Source organism: Papaver somniferum, chromosome 5 (genome assembly GCF_003573695.1).
Source record: "Papaver somniferum cultivar HN1 chromosome 5, ASM357369v1, whole genome shotgun sequence".
NCBI classification, from domain to species: Eukaryota; Viridiplantae; Streptophyta; class Magnoliopsida; order Ranunculales; family Papaveraceae; genus Papaver; species Papaver somniferum.
Genome location: NC_039362.1, coordinates 103,324,460 through 103,333,014, shown reverse-complemented (window position 1 = coordinate 103,333,014; position 8,555 = coordinate 103,324,460). Strand labels below are relative to the sequence as shown.

Below are 8,555 nucleotides of genomic sequence, written 5' to 3'. Positions count from 1 at the left end.
AATCGATTGGAGATCTGACCTTGTGGTTGTCGATTTCATTGATTAACACTTGGACTTTGGTTTTTGGTACCGTCCAAGTTATTCCTTGTATTTGATAAAGACTCGTTATTGTTTTTAGCTTGAGTAAAAATCAAATCAAGAGAGAGATATTAACTCCTTGAGATACTTTTATCTAGATTGAGTCTGACTGTCTAGTTGATTCTCTAGCAAAGTATTTCGGAGTTAGTCCATACAGATTGCTAAGCGAATATTGGGTGGTGTTGTTAGACCCCCGCTTTTTCAAAATGCTTTATTACCAAGGTAGCATTGATTGCAAACCCTGATTTGAAGACTATATAAAGGAGGAATCTAGCAACTGGGAAACTTAATCCGCACACCTCCTGTGTGATACTAGTTGTATAATCTAGAGTCGATTCTCCTTTAACCTTAGGTTTCTACCGAGACCCTGTACGTTAACGACTTGAAGACTTCATTGGGATTGTGCAGCCATATCCAACTATTTTCTCTGTAGTTGCGTGATCTGATCTTGCTGTTTCTATCGTATTGAAATTGTATAATTGGCTCGAGATTATTTTCTCCGATAGGCAAGATAGAAAAGTAGTCACAAACATCTTCGTCTCATCGTTTGTGATTCCACAATATCTTGTTTCGCTAGTCGATTAATATTATTGTGAGGTGATTGATATTTCTAGGTTGTTCTTCGGGAATATAAGTCTGGTATATCAATTGGTTCATGTTCACCTTGAGTTATCAAAAGACAAAAAAAACTCGTAGGTATTTCTGTGGGAGACAGATTTATCTATTCCTGTAGACTTTTCTGTGTGATACAGATTTGTTTATTAAAGTCTTCGACTTTGGGTCGTAACAACTCTTAGTTGTGGGTGAGATCATCTAAGGGAATCAAGTGTGTAGTATCCTGATGGAATCAGAGATGTAAGGAGTGCAACTGTACCTTGGATCAGTGTGAGATTGATTGGGGTTCAACTACAGTCCAGACAGAAGTTAGTTTGTAGTAGGCTAGTGTCTGTAGCGACTTAATACAGTGTGTGTTCAATCTGGACTAGGTACCGGGGTTTTCTGCATTTGCGGTTTCCTCGTTAACAAAACTTCTGGTGTATGTGTTATTTCTTTTCTGTATTATATTTTGTTATATAATTGAAATATCACAGGTTGTGCGTTGAATCGATCAATTGGTAAATCCAACCTTTGGTTGTTGATTGAAATTGATTGATCCTTGAACATTGGTCTTTGGTACCGTTCAAGTTAATTTATCTTGTATTCAATTAGACTCGCAGATTGTTATTTGCTTGAGTAAATATTGAATCGAGAAACCTTGATATACTTTTCTTAAGATTGAGTCTGTCTGTCTAGTTGATTCTCTTGAAAGTATATTGGAGTTGTCCATACAGATTGCTAAGCAAAATATTGGGTGAGGTTGTTAGACCCCCACTTTTTCAAATGCTAGTTGTTGTTACACATAATGAAAGGGAAAGAAAGCAGCACAATTACGAGAACCAGGACAAATAAGCAACTTTCACAAAGCGAAAATACGAGGAGAAACTCGCACAGTGGAGGAGAACAAAAAGGATGCTAATTGAAGAACGAGTAGATCTCGCGAAAGAACATGGACGACTGATGATATAAAATCATGAACTGAAAAGGAAAGTGCGAGAATACGAACTGGGGATAGAATATGGATAAAGTTACAAAAGATCTTGCAAAGAAAGAGAAGTTGAAAGAGAGGAAAGGGCAAAGTAGATAGATAGACAATTGTGGGATGAGGTGTACCAACATGGGCTAAAAAGAGAAGGGATAAGCAGAAGAATGTAATATCAAAGCGAACAATGGAGGAGGACGGCTCAACGCGAAGGCAATATTCAAATATCAATAAAAAGAAGTCAGGGCGTCGGTAATACCACCCAACCATGTCAAGAAAAGGTTTAAATATTTCACGACAGAATGTTGAGAAAAAACAAAGAGAAAATTCAAAATATTAATAACACATTGGGAAACCCTATGCGAAGAGCTCTCCTATCGAACACCAGAAGACAGCTTGAATTCTGCATTCGTGAATGCTCTGAATGCGACAAGATCGTTTATATGAACAATCATCCAAAATCAGGAGAACCTTGAGAACGAAAAAATTAAGAGAATATTGGAGCAAGCACGTCATCACCAGAAGAAAATCAGGGAAAAGAGGAAGAGTTTATGATTACAAGAAGGAAATGGGATCACTACCTCAGATCCTTGCTACAAAAACAATCTCTGCTGAACTCAAAGGAGAGGTTATGTATCGCGCTCGATTTATCATACAAAATAGGTACGCGATGAAACAAAATCTACAACATTGAAATGATGTAACGAAGAAGTCAAGATATGTATCAATCAAAGAAACATTAATACGAAGCAAAGTTCTATCGATATGCGAACAATCCAAAGGAGAAACAGAGTCTATACGATAATCAAGTAAGACCTCAATAGGGGGCAGCAAAGTTACATATTAAAACCTCTACTTAGGGAGGATGGATACCCAGTTTTGGCGTGTCAGCTTAGTTCGCATGATTGTGCAACGCACAATTATGTAAGAGGTGACCATAATCCCTAACGCGCGTCATATTTGGAAAATCCCGGAAAAGTCACTAATATTGGGGCAAAACAAAAGCCTATCCGTCGGAGGCCACTGAGAACGAAAAACTCAGTGAATAAGTTCTCTGGCATGGGGTGTAGAAACATGACCAGTGGAGGAGAAGGAGTTCTTGGCTTGGATACACTCAGTCCCGAGTAAACCCACCTAGGGTGTGATATTGTACCCATAAGGCACATAGGCGGAAGGAATGATATTGTACCCATAATGCACATAGGCGGAAGGAATGATATTGTACCCATAGGCACATAGGCACGAAAACAACTGATTGTCACATGACCGGACGGGAGGAGCCCAACTGAAATGGTTAGGGGTAACCTCCACTAGGGAGCCGAATTGTATCAAAGACGACAATGTGTTGGGGCTTGTATTCAAGGGAGTATTTAAGGCCTGGCATATTGTCGCAAATACAACCTGAGGAAGTAACAATACTAACACAGGTAAGGCGAGATCAATGGCCAATGACTCGCAAGAGCACATGGAACTGAGATTTCGTCGCCCAATATTGAAGACCCTTCCCAAGGCGACCATAAGTCTTTTAAGTTCTCTATGCGGGGGAAGGTGATAAAGCCTTACTTAGGAGGCAAGTAAGACATATAAGAAACTTCATTAAAAGTTATGCGAATACAAATCCCAAAGGAGTGCGAAGGAAAGTGAGGCACTGAAAAACCGTGTTGAGGCATGAAAAAGCAATGAGGAGACGAACTTTCATCAAGCTAAGTATTATTGAACTTAAAAGAAATTTATATCCCATGAGATATACATTGATCTATCTAACATGTAAAATTATAGTTGCACAAACACCCATGCCAGCATAAAATATCATAGTATAGTAGTAAAGGTTCACTTCGCAATAAGACCACGAGATAATGTCGCATGCAGCTAGTGGCAAGAATAAACTTCACTTTCGCCCTAACCCAATAAATGAATATTCGCATTCTACTACTTTTCCCGATGTCATCTAATTCGCATATGTAAATATTCGCATCATTCACACGACACATATTGTATTATACCAAACTTATTACTTAGGATAAAAATCTTCCTTCGAAGGTGGAAAGCAGAGGCAAGTTTGGGAATATTAAACTTCACATGCTTCCCTCCTCCTCAGTCAGATACCTTAAAACATTATAGAGCATGCCTACACATAGCTAGGACACATTCGATAAGTCGACAAGAAACTATTAAAATTATATAAAAAACATGAAATTTTATATACTTCTATCCCCAAATTGTTCAAACAAAAAGAAATAAGATGCAATTGAGAGTCAAGTTATGCCCCCAAGCTTGGGAGCTCCCAGTACCTATTCATACAATGAAAAGATGTTTAAGAGAGTATAACTAAAGGTGAGCCCAATCCTGCAAAGGACGAATAACTTGCGAGGAGTCCTCAGTTTGGTTCGCGGAATATCAAGAATTTCGCCCTTAGGAGATGAACCAGGTTCTTGATGACCATCCCCCTGATCACTCTCCACTTCATCAACAACCTGAGATGTTTGACGTTCGCACTGGCCCTCTTCAACAACAACTTCATTTACTTCGCCCTCAGATGCGACATCCTCCTCAACAGACTCATCCTCAGAACCAACACTTTCCTCATCAGTTTCGCCTTCCTCATCAGATCCTTCACTCTCGGTCTCTCCCTCAGTGGCCTCCTATTCATCACTGGATCCATGTTCTACAGGTTCATCTTCTGGCATAGGAACATGAGGAAAATCTCTAGGAGGAAGCCCATTCTCTCCAGTAATTAAGTCAGAAGTCTCTTGAGAGACTTGGTTGCACTTCTTCTGGGCTTGACGGTTAGCATTAATGAGAAGAGACCTTTTACGATGAAGAGAAACAAGTCCCAACTTTGTATTTAACTTTCATTTTATGTTCTTCCATTGTTGATATACTATGTACCTCATAGTAAGATCAATATACATTTGTTATAAAGTGTTCAAGAAGATCATATTAGTGTCAAGGTGGTGAATAATATCATTAATGTTTGGGTTTATTAATATTACTTAATCTTTGTGTTATTATCATTACAAAGGGTGTAGTTGTCGGATTTTCCGCAACTACACTACATTCATAGGGTCAAAATTACTATCTACTAGTCAAGCTCAAATTTTAACGTCCTGGTCCCCTGTAATCGCTAGGGTCGAAGTTTTTTTTTTTTTTTTGAAGCCGAGGTCAAAATCTTTATATATATATATATATATATATATATATTAATTTAAAGCAAAGAGGTCATTTGAGGCTTATTTACCGCAACATGCCCTCATATGTAACCAAAATAAAAATAATCTGAGGCTATATTCGTCAATCCCATCTACTAAAGAAACCAATAAATAAAACAAAACATTTCTATTACCTAAGTCTCGGGTTTCAAGAAAGAAGTTCAAATTCAAATTTCAAATTCATCATGCGTTATACTCGAGAAGAAACAATTCTAATTCAGTCCCCTTCCTCTCAAACTCAACTCAGTAAGCCCTCTCTTTGTTGCTCTCTTTCTGATTCTACATCGATTCAGATTCATAGTAAGGCAATGTTTAAGATTGATTGGGCGTTTTAGTATTATATTTGGTTACGATTTTATCTCATCATCTGTAGGGTAACAATGATATGTGTACATATATCAGGATTATTTCGTGGGGTTCGGCTTGAAGTCCGTAGGGTTTCTTCGTCAACATCAACAGATCCAGGTAGGAACTGCTGTTTTTGATAAGTTCTGATTTTAAAACTAAGTTTGTGCTTTTCTTAAAATTAGCGCATGTTTTAAAGATTTTGTCTAATACAAATCCATACACATCTAATATAATTATTGAACTAGCTATTTCTCTCTCTAACTTTAATCTTTTGATTTTACAGACTTGGGACAAATCAAGACTAACAAGTGCAGTACAGAGGCATCAACAAATGCATGTTGACGGAAATGTAAGTTTCATTGCGATTTTATCATGTTTTCACTCAAATTCTACTTTTGTGTTGAAGAACGGGAAATGGGTTTGGGAAATTTCCCAAAATCCGAATGAATAAAAATACTAATTGGAATTTTGTTTTATCTTTCTGTGATAAGTTAAATAAGACAATTTCGCTATCCTGCTATAAAGTGATATAGTCTGAAATCGAGGTACATTAACATCTAATGAGGATTTTTCTTTTCTAACAAAATAATTTGTATTCATGATTTCATTTCAGCAACACTTGCTCTAAATTTAGCTCAAGGTTTTATGATATATGTTGTCGTTTTAGCTAATCCTTTAGTATAAATTTCTGATTCATAGAGTCAATTGTTTAACGACCGAACAACAAAACACAATTACAAGATGGTCGGATGAGAAATCAAGTTAAATCTACAAAGAAGACACGTTGTTTTATTTGTAGGAAAATGCCAGTAAGTTCAAAGGATTAAATACGTTTTTTTAGGTTATACTTGAATTGCATTAAATATTTATGTGTTCGGTAGGTCCAATTCCTTGCCACTGTACGTCTTATTGTTTTCCTTTGCATTTTGTAGGTGCAGAATAGAGTTGTACAAGATAAGGGTCACATGCTTTGAAAGATTGTAGGTGCTTGATATAGCACAAACAACATAGAAAAATAAGTCAAACGTTATTTCAATTAATGAAACCATTTCAACGCCTTTTGCAGGCTCAATGTGATACTCCTTGATTTAGAATTTAAGTATGTAGACTATGTAGACTAATGCACTAAGTATCTTCATATGCTTGAAGTTTATTTGTATATTTTTTCCGAAAATAAACTCAAAATAAAAGTAAAGAAACATTGTACATTTATTGTTTGTTCTTTTTTGTGTTGTTGTAATCTTACAAGAAGCTATATTAGGACCATACCTGCGGTCAAAAACGATACTTAGTGTTTAATTAAGGTATGGATTCTTTTGACTAATTCTGTGTTTCTGAAACTCTTAATTTGAAAAGGCCCAATTTTTCAAATTGCTCTAAAAGTACGATCATATTCTTTTAATCTTTGTAATGTCATTTTTCCTGTAATTTTTTGTTTGTAGAATGAATTTTTTCTTTCTTGCCAACAACGGAAGGAAACCCATCTCAACGGCTAAGTAAGCTACCTTGCTTGATTCTTCCCGATATTTTGTTTTCTTTCCGAGGAGTTTTTAGCTTCTGAATGTGACAGCTTGGTTTTGATGGAATGATGGCATCTCATATATTGCAGGGCTTAGGACAGTAGGGCTGCCAATACGTTTGAGTTGTATGGAGCAATTTGTTGTTGGACCTTCCGTAAAGATACTTCAAATGGCACATACTTGTCTTCAAAAAAAAATACTTTTGGTGCATACAACTCAAATAAAACACGTAGGTGAATAAATCTAGGCAAATGTACGTTCATTTTTCCTTGCAAGCATGCTCGTGGAGCCTGATGCAGCTATTTAAGCTTCCACACTGTTCCAACTTACCCTTGTTCCCCAAAGGGTTTATTAAGAAAATAAAAACTTTCTTAATACTGCAAAAACGACCTTTTGAGGTCATAAACGAAGGAATTTGGCTAAATTCTGGTGACCATGTGGATCTGTAGATCACATGTCTTGATCTTTGGGTCGTTTCCCATCAAAATGGACTCCTCTTGAGCTAAATTACGACACTCGGGTTTTTAGCCTATGTCGAACACCTTGAAGGAAGTACGAGCATCTAGTGAATGGAATGCAACTTGTCTCATCAAGTTTGGCCACAATCATCTCTTGCGTCGAGCTATCTAACCAGATGATATGAGAGGCCAGAATGTCGCAATCATCACACAATTAGATGATATGAGCGGTAAAGTGCTGGACCGACAATGCTGCAACTCATTGCGGCTGCCTACGTACCCTTCCCTACTCTAAAGGGATCAAACACAGATCGTAGTTCATCCCCGAAGGGACAAGAACTTAAACCAACTCGTTTGCAAGGCCGTAGCCAAGGAATAAAGGTAATGGTCCGTATAGGTCGTTCCGTCAAAATGCATTCAAGTGATGAATACTTGGTCTGCGGCATAGCATAGTGATGCACATGCTTAACACGCTCCATTGGTAAGGATACATATCTATAAATGAGGCCTAAGCATCATTTATACTCTTCCGGCTAAGCTATGAAGCTTAATTGGTACATGGTCCGCATATGTACCTTCAACCACCTATCCCTCCCTATATATGTTTAAAAGACATTTTTACAACTTAGATTGGGGGAGCAAAAATCATTCATTAACTCCCCAGGCCGTGATGGATGCACCTTACCACCCTGGCCAACTGCGATGTACGGCCGTAATGGTTGTACATTCAATTCTGGCTCACAGGTCAGTTCTAATGTCCGTCCATGACGACTGAACATTTCTTGAGCCAGGTCCCGTGAAGGGCCGTGATGGTTGTACTTCCGTCTTTAGCCCATAGGCCACTCAAATGTCCAGCCGTGATGGCTGTACATCTCTAAGGCTATCTTACTTTGTGCATGGTCCGTATATGCACCTTCAACCAAGTACCCTTCCCTATATATGTTAACTTAACATTTTTACAACTTTGATTAGGGGAGGAAAAATCATTCATCAACTCCCACTTTCACAATTCATGGACGTTGCCATATACCCGGCCATGACGGCTGAACATTGTCAACGTACTGGCCAAGAACCAATATTCCTTTTGGTGCACAAGTCCCTAGAATTTTCCGTGCTTGACTATAAATTTGTAAACCAACAAATCTATGACTATTTTGAATATATTGAATTTACTGAACTTACGTGTGACATGTACGACTCAAATAAAACACGTGCAGCGCACTGTACTCTACTAGTTGGTATAAGGTGAAGCTTCTACCTTCTTTATTTTTTGCTTCCTAAATTCCCAAAGGTCGAATTTAATTCATTTTACCGGATAATCTGGATATGTTCGTAAAAACTGTTCAAAGTTGTTGTTGTACTA

General features: G+C 37.7%; 1 long non-coding RNA gene across 2 annotated transcripts; it reads left to right on the top strand.

Moving 5' to 3' along the window:
* The first annotated feature begins 5,274 nt into the window (after nucleotides 1–5,274).
* LOC113277694 lies at nucleotides 5,275–6,291 on the top strand. 2 transcript variants are annotated; one of them, XR_003325068.1, is made up of 5 exons: nucleotides 5,275–5,331; nucleotides 5,498–5,563; nucleotides 5,706–5,759; nucleotides 5,914–6,023; nucleotides 6,147–6,291. It is a non-coding gene; the product is annotated as an uncharacterized LOC113277694 (long non-coding RNA). The 2 variants fall into 2 exon arrangements; XR_003325069.1 differs by lacking the exon at nucleotides 5,706–5,759.
* Nucleotides 6,292–8,555: the final 2,264 nt, after the last annotated feature.